The following is a 22,678-nucleotide window of genomic DNA, read 5'->3' on the forward strand; positions in this document are numbered from 1 at the left end:
ATCAGAATTTTCCACCCTCTCGCCATTAGCATCAATGATCGACACTTGCCATCTTACACGTGTGCCTCATGGTGCCCTGCAATGCATTGTGGGCGTGTAAGTGGGCACACCTGAGCTGGAGGCTGAGCATATAAGGGCAGAGTCTCAGCGGAGGTGGCGCAGCTGCAGGGAGCTGAGGGCGGAGGCCTTTTCAGCAGAGTGCATTAGAGACCAGAGGCGAGGCCACGAGAGAAAGCCAGAGAGCCCAGAAAGAGTAAAGCTTTGTGGGGGACTAGCGGGGCTGCCTGCCTCTTGGCCCCCAGACCTCCTGCCTGTCCTGCACCTGGTTACCTGACTACAAATGGTGTAGAAAGATTATTAAAAGCCTGAAAAAACCACCGAGGACTCCAGGACCCTCCTTTTCCCATCTGTCCGATCACAGAAAACCTTCTCCATGCCCTGCTGGCACTACACCCCTCACATCTGTGTTTCAGCAGCAACATAGGTGAGTTAAATTTATGACACTAAATTCTGAAGATTACTGGCCCCCTTATTACAGCCTCTCCCGGAGGGAAGGCTTTCTCGGTGTCCACCAATCATTATGGACCTTTTGATAACTTTCTGGGTACCAGCAGCCCCCCACTGCCTGCTTACTGTGCCTTGCCATCATCTATCTGCCCAGGGGAGTCCTCTGTCCCAAGATGATACAGGAGCCCCGGCTTATCCAAAGTCCCTGTGATGCCACTTTGCTTTTAGGAAAGACTATATCAGCACCTGTTTTCGAAACTGAAAGAAATCCAGAGGATTTCCACTTTCACAGAAGATGTAAAGCGAAAACAGTTTGCAGAGCTGTGTCACAGCAGCAGGTAGAGACCGTGGCACCGCAGCAGCGAGAGTCCAACCAAGAGCCTCCCCGGGAGCTGCATAAAACAGGTGAGCATTTACCTGACCATTCCTGCTTGCACTATATGTTAGTGTAGTTTACACTTTATGTGTTTTTGATATGGTTTGAGAGGTTTTTTTTTTTTGGGGGGGGGGAAGGGTCTACATATGCTCAAGGTTTTCCATATCCATGAATGATAATTGCATCTTTGTTTTATGTCATTTTCTCATATTAAAGTATTCCTAGGAATCCTCTCTTTTCCTTTCGATTGAGAAATTTGTCTTGCAGCATTCTAGGCTAATGGTGTTTTTTTTTTTTTTTTCCCCTCTGTGAGGCTTTGCCTAATCATTCTGGATAGAAATAATGGTTTTCATATCTGCAAGTTCAACTCTCATTACATATTTACACATCTCTTAGAATTCTTAAAGCTTGTATCATATTACTGTGCCCTTGGTTGATAATCTTCCCCACTAAATTTTTCACTTCAGTGATAGAAATTTGAATTGTCACCAAATATTTAAAAAGAATTTGCAAGGATGTGTAAAAAGTGTTAAAGTTGATAACTGAAGCAAGTTTCCTGATAACTATTTCAATTTTTGCATTTGCTTCCTGCAAGTTATTTGCTAAAGATATATCTCCTATGATATATATTTGGCAAGTGATATGCATTTACATTTAATAAATGTCTAAATAAATAATTTTCAGTGCCATTATCGGCACTGGTTTACTACTGCATGGAAGACCAGATATAGAAGTCTCTTCTTCCAAATAAGAAATATCAAAGAGAAGGTGTAAATATGTAAATTTTATGAGTGGAAGTAAATATGATACAAAAAAAGTATGACATACTGTAAAGAATTAAAAGACAAACATATTCTGCATAACATTATATCCTATAGATAATAGATTAATTAAACAAGAATGCAAACAGTCCCCATCTAATGAGAAGGGCCACCAAAATGAAAAATTACTGCTTTCTGCTTAAAATGAATTGCAAATACCTCCTCCTATACAATAGGGTGCTGTTCATGCTCCCCAAGCCTTTGGATCTGATAATAAGCTACATTTAATTAACCTGCAGTCCAGGAGACTATTTAGCAGTGGAGACTATTTAGCAATTTAATGCATCATGTATTCAGGTAAATTTTTGACTTTTTTTTTTAAGATTTATTTATTTATGCATACACGAGCTGGGGCACAGGCCAGATATGCAGGGGATAAAAGGATTCACCAGAGACAAAGTGGGGAGCAGAACACACAGACTGACTGAAGTACACTGCTGAGGGGAGCAGCGGGAGAGACAGGAGAGGTCTACTTTGCCATGTGGGTTGCTCCCTGGCCGGTCGGGGATAGAACTCTTGCTGCAGAGGCTTCAGATCATTTCATAGTGAGGTGCTTAACCCCCTGTGCCATGAGGGAGGCCTTTGACCAATTTTTTTATTTCAAATTCACAAATAAATGCTGGAGACTGAGGATCAATTTTAGGTTCCTAGGACCTACCAGTTTTTGTAAAAAACCTGAACATCTAACTGGTTGTATAAAATCCAAACAAATAACTAGTTGTATAAAATCTGCATGTCTAACTTTCCAGGCTACAATAAGATTATATGATTTACACCCCTTGATTTCCTTACTCCCCTTATTTTGTGCTCCAGATTTCTGACTAGGGCCCTGCATTTGAATCTTATTAATTCCCTTCTTCTTTGTTATCTCTAATTATAGAGCTGTCAATCTCAAAACCCACAAAAGAGGGAAATTTGAAAACATTCTGGATTTGTATTATACTATTGAATGCATTGTGGGTTTTTCCATATAGCTGGAGGGAGACAGCTTTAAATGAACTTTTCACAGGGAAAAAAAAAATAGGTGACTGTTTAGCAAGGGGAAAACTGAATTGACAGATATATAATTATTTTAGTGTCTCCACTTTATTTCTTTCTTCCCCTTTGTCAGCTGCCTTCTCTCTTAACTCACCAACATACCCCCCAAAAGTTATTCCATGTAGTACTAGTTCATCACATGTACAAAGCAGACTGAACAGGCTTTCTGCTTGGGTTTTCATTTTCAGGTGAAGCATTCCGAGTTGAGCTCCAAGAGCTTAGGGATTGTTATCTTCAGAATTCCAGGGATTTGGTCCACAGCAGGGCCATGGGCAATAAACTTTAAAGTCATATACAGAATAACTGCCCTGTGTGATTATCAGTTTTCAATACAAAAACTCTTCATGGGGTAAAACCCAGGAGGACCCATGGGGAAAAAAAAAATCAACTGAATATTAGAGATAGAAGGGAGTCGAACACACACACACACACACACACACACACACACACACACACGTTGAATGTCAGAAAGTGTTTCAGGACCTCCCTTGTGGCACAAGGAGTTAAGACACAACCTATGAAGCTGTCCACAGCTACTGCAGCATGAATTTGATCCCCAGCCAGGAAGCTACCCACATGGTGTAGCAGACCCCTCCTTTCTTCCCGCTGCTCCCCTCAGCAGTGTACTTCAGTAATCTGCCTATTCTGTACCCCACTCTGTCTCTGGTGAATCCTCTCACCCCCACACCTCTGGCCTGTACTCCAGTTCTCGTATGCATAAATAAATAAATCTTTAAAAAAAAAAGTGCTCCACAAGGTATGCAGTTCAGCATCTTTTTAATAATATTGGTATCAGTGCTTGTGATTTAGGTGAAGGAAACTAAAAGAAGTCAAAGGTGATATGTAAAAGAAAATGTTTTATAAAATGGAAGGGGGGCAAAAGAGGAGAAAAATTCAGCTTTGGAAGTAATCTAATTTTATCAATTTGTCACCTCTCATCTCTATGTATAGTAGCTGTTTCTATACAGAGATCTATACAGCAATCTCACAAAAGAATGCAGAGGCTCTTATAAAAAAATGTACATTTTTTAAACATTTGTAAGCCTGCCATTGTTTTAAGAAGATGCCTCATATATGTTATATTTCTTTATCAAAAATACATTCACTCTTCCCTGACATTTCTAAAACAGGAATTCCAAAGGAAAACAAACTTGTCATATATTAAAATGTGTTTTTGAAGTGAAATTTTTCTTATATTTTATATAAACAAAATGGCATAAAGCACTTCAATGTAATGCTAAATTATGACTTGTTTGTAACTGAATAAAGTTATCAGAGCTATGAAAAATTACAAAGAAGGAGAAATGGACTAGAGAAGTGGAAGGGATAGGAAGTTCTTGAAGAGTTTTTATCTGGCATGACCCTCTGACACTTCACATCCATCCCAACATGCACTGATAGACATTCAGAGGAGATGCCTTCCATAAAATCCTATTTGATGGATTACTGCATGAGCTTTAGTAACACATTGGCTAAAGTTGGCCAATTCTTACTAGTAGAATGTCTTAAATACTGTGTCATGACACATTTATTGAATTCATTATAATGACTGCAACTGTGAAATTTTTGCTTAAGTCCAGGAGATGAACAGATTCCTTTAGCATGAAAATTAAAATAGCATCATTTATTCTGAGCAGAGATAGATCCAGACCCCTGCAAACGAGGTTTTGGCTTAATTAAGAGAAAGAATAATGGTCATTTATTTTCTCCCATACTGCTTTTAAAGTTTCCTGGGTTCCCTTCTCTTTTTTACTCAAATCATTTTTAAAGGATGCAGGTAGAATCTAAAAATAAGGGTTACATGATTCTTAAAACTCCCATACCAACCTATATTTCTTTTCTGACATGGAAAGGTAGTTCTTTATTCCAAAAGGAATTAGAATTAAACTCAGGTTTGTCTAAGAGAGAAATATTATTGGTGCTCCATATAAACCTCTTCTTCCCAAAATGCAAATTAGTTTAATATTGGGTAGCAACTATCAATGATAATAAATGACTTATGACTGCTGGTATAGTGATAATGTGGAAACATGTTCTTCTGTGACAAATAGCTCAATCAATCAAGCTATCAACAAATATATGTGATGAATAAAACTGTATCTATCTCGTTCAGTTTTAAAGTTATAACTTACTATTCTATGGCAAAATTCAGTGATAGGTGCTCGGATAAACCCAGAGTTCCAAAGGCACAATGGAAAAAGATTCAAGAACTTACTTTAAGGATGTACAGAAGAATGACAGCTGAGATAGTTTGAATTACCCAATCTTCCTATTCACTCTCAAGGAGGAGTCAATTTCCTTGTCCCTTGCCTTGGGACTCAGTTATATACATTGCTTTGCTTTGCCTAATGATATGTTAACATCAACACACTAGGGATTTGAAATGTTGACTGTCTTGGATATACATGCCCTTGTTTCCCTCTTAAGTCTCTACATGTCTGGTTAACCCATTTTCCCAACAAAGACAAGGAACAAAGGAACAGCCATCTGCAGCTTGAAACAGAGCTTCCCAGAGCCCCAGGCTAGACCAGATAGCAATTGCTCAAGAAAAATGAAAAATTTGTGGACCCCAATTGAGACTCACTCTTCCTTCAGATAATCCACAGATGAGAAATACAAATTTGGGTTGCCCGCCATATTTTACTGTGTGCTACACAGAAATAGTGACAGAGAGAAACACATTTATTGATCTCTTACTTTGTACCAGATATGATTCAAAAACTTCATACATCAATTATTTAATCTTCATTACTATTCTATGTGACTATAAGCAGCAGCAGCACCATTTTAATGCAAAGGAGACACAGAATGCTTAAGATATTTTCTAGTGGGGTTGAGATTCACATTCTTGCTGTATGGTTCCAGAACAACCCAAGTTACTAACTCAATAAATACATTGTGTATTCAACCTGAGCCAATAGACAACATAGGTGTGCATAAACTATATGTATGTTACGAAAACAGAACTCATTTTATTTACAATGGACAGGGACCTAGAGTAGGTAAGCATTGAATAAAGATGCTATCTTGACAGAATAGATAGTTCCCAGGGAGACAGAAACGCCCCCAGGGCAACCAGAATCCAAAGTGATAAGCTTTTGTTTAAATATTCAAAAAGGAAAGACTCAAAAGCAAGGGAATGTAAGGAGAGAAACAATTGTCCCCTTTCTACTCAGCCACTGACCAGGAAGCCATTTACCAAGCTGCTAACCTGATTTGTCAGATAACCAGATAATGAGGCAACTGATTGGGCAATTGTGTAATTGTTGACAAACTAGTTAATAATTTTCGAAAAAAACTTCCTCAGATTCCCCACCCTCTTTCTCTGTTTCTCCATACAGTGCAGGGGGACGTGCACTCAAGAACATTTTAGACATTTTCTTTTGGCCATATTTTTCCTGCCTGATGATTTTCTCTTTGTACCATTTATAATCTCCTTTTCTTAAACTCTTCAAATGTTCTAGCGCCTCCAGCTATGATTCTCTGCATTTCCAGAGCCTTATATTCTGCTTCCTTTTGTATATCTACTGGATCCAACACTAACTTTTCAAATCAAACATCCCAGAACTGACTTCACCATATTCTTTGAAATCCTGCTCCTCCCTTGTCATTACATTCTTCCATACTGTAGTCACTCAGGCAGGATTTTGAGAAACTCGGAGCTTGCCATTTCTTAGTGGTCACCAAATCTTATACATGGTTCCTATAAAATACCCCTCAAACCCAACCTTTTCCCTCCACCACTTTCATTGACTATTTTATTCTGTTATGCCTCAAATGAGTACAATGGTTTCCTAACTGACCTTTCCACAAACTCTTTTTTTAAAAAATAAGTAGGTGTTTAAAAATTTACCCTTTGACTTAGAGATTACCTTAATTGAATCAAATCCTCCAGAAAAAAAAAAAAATGTGTAGATGCACATACACCCAAAAGCATACACGTAACTTGAGGAGTCTGTGGACCTCTGATGATTATACAGTGACACCTGAAGATTATGGTTCTAGTTAAGAATATTTGCACTAATCCTTCCTATCCAATTGTAATAGGATGGTGTCCAGGAAAAGGGGAGGTTCCAGGTTTATTTATTTTAAAATCTCCCCTTTTCCTGGGCACCACCATGTTATGCAATGGGGATGTTACCGGGCAGGGCAGAGGGCACCCTGGGACTCTGAGCACACACCTGCATACTCTAAATGGGTTCTGCCATCTGTTGCATCCAGACAGAACATATTCTAGTGCCCAAAAAAAAATTCAATAGAAAATAACTTTAATACAGTAAATGTACAATAAAAAGAAGAGAAAGAATATAGTTTAGTTTCAATTAAACATCCCAAATTACCCTTCCCCTCATGGGTAAATGCCCAGCCAAACAGGGTTGGCCCAAAGCAGGACCACTGAGGCCCGAAAACTTGCTACAAATCTAAGGCACCTTCTAGCGGGGACCTACAGGAAAGGGGCAGAAGGGGTCAGGGAAGTCTGGAAGGAAAGTAACAAAATCAAAATCTAAGTCAAGGTAGAGGCTGCCATTGTCAGCCTCCCCCCCCAAGTCCCTTACCCATGTCTCTGCCCCTTCAAGTGTCTCCTATCATGTCCCCCAGATCCCTGGTGAAGTCCAAAGCCAAGAAGCAAGCACAGTTTCTTCACGTGTCTCTCTGCTCCTTGTGCCACCCCAGGGCCTCTTCTTGATCTCCTTCCTTCCTTGCCCTGTCTTCCCTTCTCTCCTCCTGCTCAGCTCCACCCTTCCTTGGGGGGCGGAGGGGGGGCAGAGAACTTGAAACCTCCCCTTTCCCTGGGGATTACCCTGTTACTGGGCTGGACACTTTGCAAAAATGCAGATTTAATGATGTCCTACCTCTAATAAAAGCTCTACAGTCCCAATCAATCTTCAAGTTAAAACCCATGTACTACAGTTTGCAATTAAAAGGTCCATTTTTACTTCTTTTTGTAGCTTTTTTTTTTAAAGATTTGTTTATTTGTGCATAAAAGAACTGTATTACAGGCCAGGTGGGGGGTGGGGATGAGAGGATTCACCAGAGACAGAGTGGGGAGCAGAACAGGCAGATTGACCGAAATTCACTGCTGAGGGGAGCAGCGGGTGAGACAGGAGAGGTCTGCTGCACCATGTGGGTATCTCCCTGGCCGGGGATCAAACTCATGCCGCAGAGGCTGGGGATTAACTTCATAGTGCTGGGCTTAACTCCTTGCACCACCAGGGAGGCCCTATTTTGGCTTTTTTTTTTTTTTTTTTGCATATTCCCAATATGCACAATGAGTTTCAACCACACTTAAGAGTTCTTGTAAACTCATAAACTGTTTCTTTCATTCTGCTCATTGACTCTTCCCCCACACCAAGCACACACTTTCCCACTTTCCTGACAAACTCCTGACTGAGTTCTCCAGCAACTTTCTCAGAACACCCATCCCTCCTTGACATAATTGATTTATCTCTCAGTACAGTCAAATAGTTCATGAACTCATTAGTTTCTTTGTAATCTTTTTTTATATTTATTTTTGAGATAACATTGGTTTATAGCACTGCATGTTTTTGGTTCACACCTCTTCAAATGTATTAGTAAGTTGTCACATCACACTCACCACCAAAATTCCAACAACCCTCTTAAAAAAATATGCATACAAGAACTGGGGTACAGGCCAGAGGTGTGGGGGGTGAGAGGAATCACCAGAGACAGAGTGGGGAGTAGACCAGGCAAACTGACTGAAATACACTGCTGAGGGGAGCAGCGGGTGAGGCAGGAGAGGTCTGCTGTGCCATGTGGGTAGCTCCCTGGCTGGGGATCGAACTCCCGCTTCAGTGGCTGCCAATAGCTTTACAGGTTGTGTCTTAACCCCTTGCACCACCAGGGAGGCCCCCCAAAATCCTTCAATATGGTCCCTTGGGCCTCTCCACATTACTTTGCTCTCCCTCCTCTAGTAACCTCAGGTCTGCAGTCAGATTTCAAAGGTTTTGGTTTTGTCTGTGCTTTTGCTTTGTTTCTTTATATTTCAGATATGTGTGAGGTCATCTGGTATTTTTCTTTCTCCTCTGACTTATTTCCCTTAACATAATCCCCTCCAGGTCTGCCCATGTTGTCACAGGTGGCATATCTCATGTTTCTTTCTCGCTCAGTAATATTCCATGATGTTTAAATACCACATCCTTTTTACACACTATTCCTTATCACTGGGCACTTAAATTGTTTCCATATCTTGGCTATTGTATCATCTGTATCTTGACTATTATATCATTGCTGCAGTGAACACAGGACTGTATATATCATTTTGAATTCATGAGTCTATGGTCTTTGGATGCATACCTAGGAGTTGAATTGCTGGATAAAATGGTAGATCTATTTTCTTTTTTAATTTATTTTTGTGTAGAATAACTGGGATGTAGGCCAGAGAGGTGTCGGGGTTGAGAGGATCCACCAGCGACATAGTGGGGAGCAGGGCAGGTAGATTTACTGAAATACACTGCTAAGGGGAGCAGCAGGAGAGGAGACAGAAGAGGTCTGCTACAACATATGTGGGTTAGTTTCCCAACCAGGGATTGAAATAAGGCCCTAGCAGTGATAACACTGAGTCTTGTCCACTGGGGAGAAACTCCCTCCCTCTTGCCCAATAGATATATTGTCAATATTTTGAGAAATCTTCATACTGTTTTTCAAAAAGACTGAACCAGTTTACATTCCCAACAACAGTATGCAAGGGTGACTTTATCTCCACATCCTCAACAACTTTTTGGATATAGGCCAGTCTCACAGGTGTGAGGTGATAGCTCATTGTGATTTTGATTTGGAACAGATGGTGCTGGGCCCTTGTCTGAATCAAAACCCTATACTTTTCATCACACCCTTCCTGCCTAAGGTAAGCTAAGGAGTTTGCCTATTCCCTGATTTATGTGTGATTTTCTCTTGGACCTTAATAAACCGTGGTTATGAAAATCTGGAAATAAACACAGACATGTATGTCTACTTTCCAAAGATGCTGATATTTAGTTTTTCTAAGCAAAGTTAGCTCTCTTAAAATGAATTGATTCTGAACAGATACCTATGTAAGTGTTGAACTTTCCTGAATGATATACAGGTTTAGGTCCAAGTCTAGAAATTATTCTTGACTTACTCTCCAATTAATAGTTGCTTTTGGCTGAAACACGAAACAAGCGTAATTGTTGCTATTTTAAAATGTAAGTAAAGACAAGCCATCACTTTCCAGTTCTTTTTCAAAAGCATCAGCATAAAGAAGTCAAGTGTATTTGCTTCTACTTAGTAGTAGTTCGTGGAAAATAGAGACTCAAGTAAAATTTCATTGCTGCCAAAATACAACATCAGAAGTACCCAAAATGACCCTCACATCCATAAGTAGCTTAAAGGACAAAGTAAAGAGCTGCTTTTGCATTTTTGCAGGTATACACATAAGAAATGGTTACTGGAATCTTTTTCAGGGCCAACCAGATTCCATTTCTGAATGAGGTTGCTAATGTACTAGATGTTTTTCTCCATCTTTCTCTAGCTGCCCAAGACACTCCCTCAATTCTGCCTCCCCCTGCACCCAGTGGTCCCACCCCACCTCTGCACTAGGCTGGGAGCTGTGCTGAGGGGGTGGGTGAAGTGCTCTTCTGGCAAAGATAACAGAAACTGACATCTTCTCTGAATTCTGGCTTATAAAGAAGGGTGATTATTTTTGCAGCTGCTTTTGCTCTTTACTGAAAAATGTTTATTCCTCCAATGGCCACTGTTATGTCATGTGGGGGTTTTCATCGAGGGTAATAGATGTTTCTCTCTTCAATCATTACTCTGTTCAGATTTTGCATGTCCTTCTGATGGTTACAGTCAAAATTATTTAATGCCACTTTTTGCTAACATCCTAAATGCTTTTTAGGTGCTTAATGATCTTTATCTAGTAGCTGCCAAAGACAGTCCTGAATTCTGAGTTTCCCCAAATCGTTCAATCTAACAATCCAAGAGCCCCATATTTTTCTGATTAAAACATAGAATTATTGCAAACAGCATATGTAATCCTGAGCGATATTGAAGGCATGCTTTTGTTATAGCGCTGGGCCTATTTATTACCTTGTAAATAAAAAATATTTGGAAAGTCTTAATACAGAGCATGATGGTGTAGATGCTATTAACTAGTGGTTAGACTTTAACTAATTTCAAGATCCCTGCTCTTACAAGTGTGGATAAGGGGTACCCTGGGACCCCAAACTTGCCTGCTCTGTATAGGTTCTGCCACCTACTACATCAAGAAAAAACATTCTAGTATGTAAGACCTTCAGTAGAAAAGAACTTTCATATAACTAGTGTGTAATAAAGAGAAGAGAAAGAATATAGTTAAAATAGTTTTCACATTAAAGACCTGATATTACTCATCTCCTCTGGGTAAATGCCCAATCAAACAAGGTTAGCCCAGAGCAGAGCCACTGACCCCCAAAATCTTGCCACATATCTAAGGCATCTTCTGATGGGGACCCACAGAGAAGGGGCAGGCAAGTCTAGAAGGAGAAGAGCAAAATCAAAATCAAGATAAACTCTGCCATTGTCAGCCTCCCCACAAGTCTCTCATCCATGTCTCTTTAGAGTGTCTCCCTCTGCGTTTCCCAAATCCATGGTACAAGTCCAAGGCTGAGAAGCAATCCCAGCTTCTTCACCTGTCTCTCTGTTCCATGTGCCTCCTCCAAGTCTCTTTCTTTGCTCTCTCTCTCTCTCTCCGGTAGCTTATCCTCACTGATCAGCTCTACTCTCCCTTGGGTGGAGCAGGAAACCTCGAACCTCCCTTTTCTCGGGGGACCACCCTGTTGCACTGCTTCCCCAGAAGTACAACTCCATCAATCAAATCTCTTCTATAGTAGACAGTCTTGGAACTGTTGTAAATATTTCAGGTTGAAAGTTAGATGGGCCTAGAAATTATTCTATTTAATCCTCTTTATTTTACATATGATGAAACTTAGACATAGAGACTGCAGAAAAAATTCTCAAGCTTTAATGTCAAATAGATGAGTGCATGGTTCCTAGGTCCCCCCCCTAGAGTGTTTGACTCAGTCGGTCTGTGTGGAATGAGAGAATATTCATTTTTAGCATGTTCCTGGGAAGAAGTGATTCTGCTAGTAACTGGATCACTCTCTGAGAACCAATGGATGAAAGGACTGGCCCAAGGGTCAAATGACATGAAGGCATGGACCACCTCCGGGTCACTCTATGTCCTTTGTTGAAAAGATTCCCATGTCAAGGAAAATTAAATAGACATAAGATGCCTTCTTTAATGCACCTGCTCTAACTCTGAAAATGAGATGACCTTGATAAGGGAGTCTTGAAATGGTATCAGGTTTAGCAAAACCCTCCAAGAAGGAAGAAAAGAGAAAGAAGGAGATCTTCACTCGACTTGAATGCTGTCCATTGGTTTTCTTTGTGGAGAAGGAATATTTGAAATTCATGTTAAAGTTTTTTTGGTTATATTTGGGAGTTATCTGTTAAATAATCATATGTTAAAATGACTAATAAGCTGCCTCCCTGGTGGCGCAAGGGGTTAAGTACAGCACTGTGAAGCTATCCACAACCACTGTAGCACGAGTTTGATCCCCAGCCAGGGAGCTACCCACATTTCATGGCGGACTTCTCCTCTCTCACCCACTGCTCCCCTCAGCAGTGTATTTCAGTCAATTTGCCTGTTCTGTTCCCCACTCTTTCTCTGGTGAATCCTCTCACTCCCCACAACTCTGGCCTGTACCCCAGTTTTTTAAGATGTATTTATTTATTTTTACAAGCACTGGGTACAGTCAGAAGCGCGGGAGGTTGAGAGAATTCACCAGAGCCAGAGCGGGGAGCAGAACAGGCAGACTTACGAAGTGCACTGCTGAGGGGAGCAGCGGGCGGCAGGAGAGGTCTGCGCGCTATGTGGGACCCTTGCCAGTGGCCTGGGATTGAACCAGTGCTGCAGAGGCTGCGGGCAGCTTTGCAGCCCAGCGCTCAACCTCTGCGCCACCAGGGAAGGCCCTGTACCCCTGTTCTTGTATGCATAAATAGATATATCTTATAAAACAATAGCTAATAAAAACAAAATATTACAGATTTTTTTTTTTCCTGACAGTGCTTTTTCCCTAGACAGAGGGAGGATTTCAATAGCAGGAAGAGAGCCATCATAGTCCTTTCCAATTAGGTTGCTGTCTGACAGCCATCCTACTTCTGTCTTCATCTCCACATTGCAGGTGTAGCCATGGCTCCTGCCTCTACCTGCTGAGTTAAGCAGGTCATCAGCACCACTAATAAGTAGGTCACTTCCTATTGCCACTGATGCAAATCTGGTGAGAAGCTGGATTCTGGTAAAGGTGGGTACTTTTTTTCTGGAGAAGGACCCACAGTGGAGGTCTATTCATCTCCCTTTGAATAGTGGGAACCAAGACTTTGTTCCTTTGACCATATATCCGTCCTCCATCAGCTACTCCGAGCTCACCAAAACTAAGTCCCTGGCAAAGGCAGTCTGCTCTGGAAGATGCCAACTATTAAAGGAGGGGGTAGGGGGTGGTTTTACGGAATTTTAAAGAGCCTATTTATGTCACTATTGGTAAGATATGTAATCGAGGACTTATGGTACCTTCTTTATAAATGAAATAGATTTATTAAATTTATTTTTTTAAGATTTATTTATACATAAAAGACCTGGGGTACATGCCAGAGGTGCAGGGGTTGAAAGGATCCACAGAGACAGAGTAGGGAGCAGAACATGTGGATTGACTGAAATATACTGCTGAGGGAGCAGCATTCTCCTGGGTGAGTCAGGAAAGGTCTGCTGCGCTATGTGGGTAGCTCCCTGGACAGGGATCAAACTTGTGCTGCAGTGGCTGCAGATGGCTTCATAATGCTGATGTGTAACCCCTTGCACCACCAGGGAGACCCCAGATTTATTAAATTTAATAGATAAAATGAAAAAGTAAGAAGCCATCACATTTGAGAAAACTTGAAAAGCATTGAAAATTACTTTACAAAAAAATCTAGAAACCCAAAACTGTGTATTATCTGAATCCTACCAGGGTTGCTCTTACCTTTTTCTCAACTTTTTCTCACTTTTTGTCAGAGTTGGCCATGTTCTTTCAGGTAGTAGAAAGTGAAGTAAATAAAAATTGAGGTGTATTTTGAGTATTAACATGAATTTTGCAGTGAGTTTTGATGCGTTTAATGTTTGTTGCAGATGCCGGAGTCTTCAAACTCATCTAGTGCCCTGTTTTCTGTTTTTCCTTTTTATTTAGAGTTTCCCTAATTGTTCCTTCTCAGAAACAGTATATGTTATAGTATTTATTAAATGTATTAATTTAATAACGAGTTCAGCGGGAACTCATTATACGTTGGTGTGGTGGGAAGGTGTATAGAACAATATTCTACAATCTTATGATTAAATCTGTCCTTACACAGGTCCATGACCTTCACAATTGTTTATATCCCTCTGCCTCCTACTCCCTTGCCTGGCTGCTGCATTTCAATTGATTCCCTGACCTGTTGATTCTGCATTTTTTTCCTTAGCTGAGAAAGCTGGAGGGAAATAAAGTAGAAGATGTTCTCTTACTCAATTGGGATAAAGTTCTGGCAAAACCCTCTCCCCTGGAGAGCAGATTTTGTTGGAGAGAAGGCTCTGGGCCTATTTTACAATGTTTAGTCTTCTCCTTCCTTGCCAGAGGCACAAGGGGATCTTCAATGTATCTCCCTGGTGGTAAAGTCCATGCAAATGCAGACCACCCCTGGCACCCCTATTCCTAGGAGATTATAGCTCTAACTCAGCCTTCAGCAATCCATGAAAATTACCATGTAAATGTTCCTTCCAGTTTAGGACTCCTGGTAAGCAAATTTCAATAGTGCCTATAGAAGACCTGTTCTCTCTTTCTAACTATCAAGATAGTGTTTTCTCTGATGGTCTAAGAAAACTCATTGATTCCTTATTTTGTCTAGCTTTTTCTCATTGTAAGCATGGAAATGATGACTTTTAGTATCTTCACATGTTAGAGAGGACACCAGAAGTCATAGCCATATCTCTATTTTCAAAAATCAACAAATGGATGGAGTAGCGACAACATGAGAAATTACCACAAGTGATAGAGTAATGAATTAAGGAGCCTATTTCTGACTTCAGTGTCATGGGAAATATGAGATATCCACATCCCTCAAATAGCTGTGATTATCCAGTATCATTAAGTCCAAATTGTGCTTTTCTCTTGGACTCTCTGGTCTAGTGGCCTTAGGTGTGTAACACCACAACTCACATTAACACATATAGTGAGGTCAAAATAGCTGCTTAGTTTGAAACTCTAGAAAAGTTTCATATTTGGATATTGGCTTTATCTGAAGTATAGCTTCTTCTAAATCTTTCCCCAGCACTTTGTGTTAATCCTTAAGAAAACACTTATTACATAAACATTTCTGTCTTCCCACTAACCAGTAAATGCCTTGAGGAAAGGAATTCATTAAATTTATATCTGGATCTCCGGAATGGAAAACACTGTCAAATAGAAGATTCTCAATAAGTATTTAAAAATAAACCTAAGGTTACTATTACCAGAAAGTTGTTTTTTTTTTTTTTTTGTAATTTACTAAATATGATTTGACCACATCACAATTTTTAATGAAAATACAGGCATCATTTTCAACATAAATATAAATTTTAAATTTGTAGGAAATGAAATAATAGCATTTAATTACTACCTACCTGCTAATTAGACATTCTGTAGAAGTTAAGGATGATTGTTGACAATGTTTAATTGTCTTATTCTTCTTGGTACTTATATTTTGATTTACACATCTCATACATTTGTCATTTGTCAGTTGTTAATTATGTCACTGGTAATGACTGGAAATGCTAACTGATTGTGATAATACAAGAAAATAATCTCTTTCATTTAACTAACTTTGTGATAGGAGAGTTCGAAAAACCTTCATACTGATATCAATTGTATTGCTATTGGAAAGCATAAATGGTATTAAGATAAAACTTATAGAAAAGCACACAAGTAATAAGTTATAAGAAAAAGCACACGGATATTCAATGAATATGAATACTAAAGTGAAAACCAGCATGACAGGTATACAAAGTAAAATATATATATATATATATATATATATTATTACCCAGAAACATTTTCCTTTGATTTTTAATCACAATCCACCCCAAATTTATCTTAATCCTTATTTCTAATACCTTAGGTTGTTTTCTTCTATTTTGAAATTTATATAAATGAAATTCACAGGGTTATGTTTTTAAGGTAAGAGCAGGTAGGTGGAAGACAGAAAAATGAGTTGGAAATTTGAAGCAGAGATAATAGCCTGAACAGAGATACAGGGGCAGAAACCTGTTTTATCAAAAAGTTTCATCAGACCAGCTCTTTGCCTGCTTTGGGTCTCTTCCTGTTCTTGGTAGCCCAAGGTATTTTACTCTCACTAGCTAGCTCTCAGCTTCATCCCTGTCTTTTCATCTTTGGAAACTTGTCCTTCGATATGGAATGGAACTGATGATTTCTCCTTCCCCCACCTCTGTTTGCTTTCTCTCTATATTGTGCTTTATAACAATATCAGTATCTCCCGTCTTCTATTATCCATCCCTATAGAGCAGGTACTGAGTTATTTAAGCTATTTTTTTTTTAAGTAATGAATCACTGGCCAATGTGTGCTTTAAGATTAATCATACCTCTTCAAAGATGTGATAGCTTCATATAAAAAAGTGTAAGTGATGAATTAAGGTATAGCACAAGTCTCATTGTGGTTTATATGTGTGTATAAGAATCACAGTTACTGAACATCTCAAAGTTATTTCCTAGAATTTTATAATAAGCCTGGACTTTTCAAAGTACATCACTGTGATCCTTTCATTTTTTCTTTCAATTATATTTTCAGCATATATTTTTACTTAGGGTTTCATTTTTCCTTTTCTATGATATAATTTCCCGTAATATTTACTGGTCTTAGTGAATAACAGAAGCAATAGACCATCATGCTCTTCAGACTTTGCAAGTCCCTTAAATTAGCCAGAAATGCTTCCCTCCTCTTCCTTGAAGACACTGAATGATAGCAATGGACTCTCTGACCACTGTTCTCGATTACAAACAAGGCCTATTCAAAGATATATGTCATTTCACAGTATGTTTAATTTAGCCAAGCAAATCAAGAGTGTGCTTACCCCATTTAAAAATGCTCAATGAAAAGATTGGGCTTGTGGTTATTATTGTCTTACCTCAGCGACTAAGTCTGAATCCAGAGCTGCAGGATTGTGGCTGTGATTTAGTTATCTGAAAGTTAAAGAGCTATTTAGGGAAGATGATAAATGTTTTTATGAATAGGAATCATGATAACAATTAATTTTTATTGAGTGTCTGCCTGGTTCTGACTCTGTTCTAATTGCCTTATTAATTCATTTCACATTCACAATAATTCCATGCGGTGGGTATTATTATTGTTATCATCCCCATTTCTACATGAAGAGGTACAGAAATGCTAACATACTAGCATTTAAATGGTAGAATTGGAACTCAAACCTAGGCAGTTTGCTTCTTAAATCTGTGCTATTAATGAGAAGTCTGGTCATGATTAATGGGTAGGATTGGAGAATGTCAGCTGAAAGTCAGATCAATTTTTTTTTAAAGATTTATTTATTTGCTGTTGCACAGAAGACTGGAGTGTAGGCCGGAGGTGCGGTTAGGAGGGAATGAGAGGATTCAAAAGAGATAGAGTGGAGAGCAGAACAGGTGGATCTACTGAAATACACTGCTGAGGGGAACAGCAGGCGAGACAGGAAAAGTCTGCTGCGCCATATGTGGGTTTGCTCCCTGGCTGGGCATCATACTAATGCCTTAGTGGTGATAGCACTGAGACTTAACCCCTAGGCCACCAGGGAGGCGCGATATCAGAAGGTTTTAAATAGCCAAGGATGAAGGGAAAGAGGATTCCAAAAGATGGAAACTGATGGGCAAAGGTGTGGTGATGATAATGCACCTGACTTAAAAGGATCCCCACAGCTCTGGAGCGCAGCAGGAAGGGAAAATAAGGATGAATATGTACAATACAACCAGAAAGGTGTATGTTTCACTCCCACCTTATACTCTGCAATCACTCATTGTAAATACTTTGTAATCACTTATTGTAAAATGCAAATTACTCTTTTGTGTAGTGGATAATGATAATGAATTTGGAGCTTAAAAAGAAATTATCTAGCATTGCTCTTAATCCTTCATGAGTCAAATGGCATCACTAGGAATCCTAGAGGATATTTTTGAAATGAATTTATACTGTTTACTATGAAATGTTGTTGGGGATTCATTTTAAAAATCAGGTAGTTAGGACAGGTGTGCTTTGATGCAGTAACAAACATAAGCGTTTTACTTATACTATGTCTATTGGGAGGTTAGTGCCTCTACAAGGAAGTATTTCCAATGTCTGAGGGTCCTTCACTATTTTCCTTCCATAGAGAAAGCAGGGACTGCCACTGTAGTAGTCTGTCCGGAAGACAAACATCACTTGCAGTCATTGTGCAGTGACCAGATAATGGACTGACATCATACTAACTTTAAGGTGGCTGAAAAAATGTGGTGAGGGCTCATTTATATCGAATAACCAATACATATCTCAGCCAGATTAGTTCTTATAAAATCTAATACTTGAGAAATTCTGCAATGAAATTATTTAGGAAATTGACCATTTACAGCAAACTTGAAGCATGTACCTCTTAATTGTCAAGTTTGTTGCAGAGAGAGGGAGAGCGTTGGTTCAGATATTTGCCATGAATAGGTGAGTTTTTAAGAAAGAAGTGCTCTTCTCACAAATCCATTTGCTATCCTTTATTTTGACAATCTTAGAATGACAGACTTTTCCCTACATCTAAATTATTAGAACTCTGGCAGATCTTGCCACTGTAACAAAAGGTTTAATTTAAATCTGTAAAATACTGCTATAGCATTGCATTAGATGCAGCAATTAAAACCCATCTGGATGATAGAATGAAATATTCACAATGGTCTTAATGATAGCTGAGGTCATGCATGAAATGTACTTGTACTTTTTCAGGTGTGGTGTAATTATATAAAAGTACTATGAAAAAAAAATCCTGAATGTGGCAGTTGTTAACATGAGACAGTTGTGAGATTTCAGACATTTTACCAAAACACCAAGCATACGTAAAACACCCAATTTCTTAGTAAGCAGTATTATTTGAATAATACTTTTGCTAGTGTTTGCTTGTTCTTCCTGGAAGGTCATTCTTTTAAATCGTGCAATTATAAGTACAGTCATTCTGGAACATGTATGACAAATTTAGGTCAGATTAATTGAGGAGAAGTACTCTCACAGATAAGGAGCTAATGGATGGTGACTATAGTTGACTACAAAATCAGTCAAGAGCTTGGCTGTGTATAAAATGAGCAGGATTTCTTTTGTAAAGTGTTCAGACTTTGAGTTGATTTTTGTATTGGTTGGCCTCCACAGCACCTCTGTGGTCCAACATTTTTTACTTTTCACAAGAGAGAAGAGCTCTGTCTGCCTGTAACAACTAGGGGTTGTCTTTATTCCTAGCCTGTTATCATTGAAATTCAAATGCAATTAACCCTCTTTGGATAGTTCTTGACTGAGCTATCTGTTAACCTAGGTGACACAGTTGCAAATGTGGGAACTAGAAAGAAGAACTTGACAATTGTCCTCCCCTGCTTTATTTCTTCATTTAACAGATGCAAAAATGGAGTCCTAGATAAAGCACCTGTCTAGCAACATGTTACATTACTTAATCTCCACTTACTATCCCTAATTCTAATTCTAATTGTGTGTGTGTATGTGTAGAAGAACTGGGGTATAGAATTGGGGTATAGAACCGGGGTATAGAAGTAGCACTTCTGCAGGGGGAGGGTACCAGAGACAGAGTGTGGAACAGAACAGGCAGATCTACTGACATACCCTACTAGGGGGAAGAGCAGGAAAGACAGGAGAGGTCTGCTGTGCCATATGTGGGTTCCAGGATTGAACTCAGGCTGGCCATTGTGGTGATAGTGCTGAGATTCAACCCCGAGGCCACCAAGGAGCCCTTCACTAGCCCTAATTTTAAAGTGAAGATAAGAATTCCTTCCCACCCCCAAAAAAGTAATAATTCCTTTCGCACCTACTTCTCAGAGTCATTGAAGAATCAAATTAGATAATGTATGCAACATTTTTAAATGGTAAAACTTAATACTAATTATTATTATAATTATAGTAATGATCATACAGATAACATTTATTGAACACCTGGTATGAACCAGGCAGTGAGATTTACATGCATGATCCAATAAATCATCCTAGTACTATCAGAGGAGACATTTATTATTCCAGGTTCAAAATAAGGAAGATTAGAGATCTGCTCTTGGTCATAAGTAGTAGAGCTAGGCGTTAACCTAAGTCCTGATTGAAAGCATCAGCTTTTTCTCTGACTGTGACCTAAAGCTTCACACCCTTTTCCAAAACAGAGCCCATATTGAATCACAATGTTAGTGCAGAATATTCCCATGGTTCTAAATTAATTCCATGAGGCTCTTTTGGAAGCAGAGAAAATTGAAATTGCCTGTTCCTTTCTAGATTTAATTTTGATGTATTCTTTACCTTTAATGCTGGAGTGTTAAGTAAGAACAGAAAATAAGAATCTCTGACATTACTGTAGGTATTTTCTGCCCAATGGCATGGTTTCCTATTTGCTGACTGTTTTGCCAATGGAGCCTCAGAGTGTCCAGTGTTCTCAGATCCAAGTAAATCTCTCATCGTCCTGCGTTCTGCTTCCCTGCTGCAGTAAGCATGAAGCAATAAACTGTCTATCAGGAATTCAAAAAAGAACCCAAGATCATGGAGATGGCATCTGTGTGTGTAGGGGGAGGGAGGCAGGGGGAGGGGATGGTGGTGAGGGTGGGGTGTGGCTTGAACATGCGCCCTATGGTGTTAAAATGCTGCCACCTTCTGCTTAGCCCAGGCACTGCTGATGCAACCCTCCCTTGGCTTCCTCTGTCCAAGCTGGTTTACAGGGATCCTGAGTCGCACTTTTGCAGTATATGACAAGCTCGATGTGATTCCTGCCAAAAATTCTTGATAGGCTCAGCTTTTGTGCTGCAGTACTTCAAAAGACCATTAGTACTGCCATCCCCCTCAAGTGTGCTCAATATTTTTGACAGTTTGAATTATCTAAGCAGCAGTTTATCTCAATATTCCTGGGGGTGTTTGTACCATTTAAAGAGTCAAAAAAGGGCTTGGGAAGGGACTTATTTCCCGTTGTTCAGGTCGTTGTGGGTTACTTAAAGGTTTTTCCTGATCTTATAAGGACCAAGGACGCTAGAGGCTTAATCTCGGGTCTGTTTTCTGTTGAGACACTCATTAGAAGTAAAACACTGCATGGACAGGGTTGTAGATCTGTAAATGAGGGAACAGTGATGGAGTCTGAGTTTTTCTCCAACTGATGATTTTACGAAGGAGACAGTTGGTTCCTGACACCAGCAAACTGGGCCTGCATCAGCCTTATCAAGGACAATCACCTCCTGCTTATCAGCAGTAAGCTATTGTTTCCTCCCAGACAGGAACCCTAGAGCAATCACTGACACCATGGAGTGATTCCTTAGATCTGGAGCTTTGCCAGCCTGAAATCCCCCCTAACTTCCCCACAGAAAGTGAGGGCAGGGCTCCATTTTATCGCAGCCCCACAGCCCTGCAAAATTAGCTTCCTCCAGGATCATTTCCATAACAATCACATGACAAGGTCTGTCCATGTGTGCACACTTCAATATGCTGAGTAGGGTCCCCTTATAGCATTACTGTATCTCCTTATATCATTAGAATATTAAAACTGGAAAGGCCAAGTCAGGAATAGAAAATTTCTAGAAGTCAATATTGTCTAAGTGCTTACTAACCACATTTTTGATTGACTGCCCATGATTAACTCAATTATTTTCTTGTGTCTGAAATTTCATATATATGTATATGTGTGTGTATCTATATGATATGAAGAAATCTGGTTTACAAACAGAAATATATATTATTTCCTCATGAAGCCTTCTCAAAAAAAAAATCACCTAATTTCCAAATTTTGCTTTTTAAAATTAATATTAATATTTTTACTTATTTGACTTCTTTTATGAATTATGTTTCTAAAAATGCTTCTCACATTTTAAGAGTCTTGCATATATTAGATAACATTAGTGGGAGACAATCATAGTAATCTTAGACTTTGCAAAGCCCTAAACTAATGAATAACTTAGCTTCAAATAATGCCCAACATGTAGGAAAATAAGATTTTCATAGGAGGAGGCAGAATTTGGTATTCAAGGAAAATTAACACCTATGTGTACAAATGCTATGTTACCATACAGTGGCCTTGCACACACACAGTAGTGTGTGCACCCTACCCAACCTTGGTTGAAAATATGCACAGAGAGTCTCCTTGAAGGTAGAGCCCCTGTCCTTTTCAAGGGTCAGTGCCTAAGAGTTAGGTTCCTACAGTGGGCCAGACGTAGAAAGTGACTGTCACTTAGAAAATTTCAGATGGCTCTACGGTCACAACATTTCAACTGACTAGAATTTCCTCACGTATTTGAGTATCCAGAGGCCCATGCTTTTGTAGTTTTTCATCGTCAATTACTTCAAGTTGAGGAAATGTAAGCACGACCTCATAGTGCTTTGATTTTCTTTATGTCCTGTTTAAACTCCCTGCCTTTTCTTGATATTTGAGCTTTGATAATTTCTGCTCAATTAAACTGACTGACCCAGAAAGAAAATCATCCAGCAACTTTGTCCTAAGCCAGAATCATACAGTCTGCAACTCCAGTACCTTTTTAACAATCTTGCACAGTTATCTAAATTATACAACTGGAAGGGAGCTAGGAAAGACACATGATTTGTCAGATCCCAGGATAGGAAGGAATGAACTATCAGAAAATCAGATCCAGAGAAACAAGGTATTTGAAAG

The 22,678-nt window shown here is 39.4% G+C and overlaps 1 long non-coding RNA gene across 1 annotated transcript in view; it reads left to right on the top strand.

Moving 5' to 3' along the window:
- The first annotated feature begins 216 nt into the window (after positions 1-216).
- The window catches only part of LOC129146371 (uncharacterized), a 93,294-nt gene continuing 70,832 nt past the window's right edge, over positions 217-22,678 (top strand). The window contains exons 1-2 of the long non-coding RNA XR_008553008.1: positions 217-484; positions 736-912. This is a non-coding gene — a long non-coding RNA (uncharacterized LOC129146371). The remainder of the gene's footprint in view (positions 485-735; positions 913-22,678) is intronic.

Source organism: Talpa occidentalis, unplaced genomic scaffold (assembly GCF_014898055.3).
Source record: "Talpa occidentalis isolate TD23 unplaced genomic scaffold, MPIMG_talOcc4v2.1 talOcc4.2, whole genome shotgun sequence".
Taxonomy (NCBI): Eukaryota; Metazoa; Chordata; class Mammalia; order Eulipotyphla; family Talpidae; genus Talpa; species Talpa occidentalis.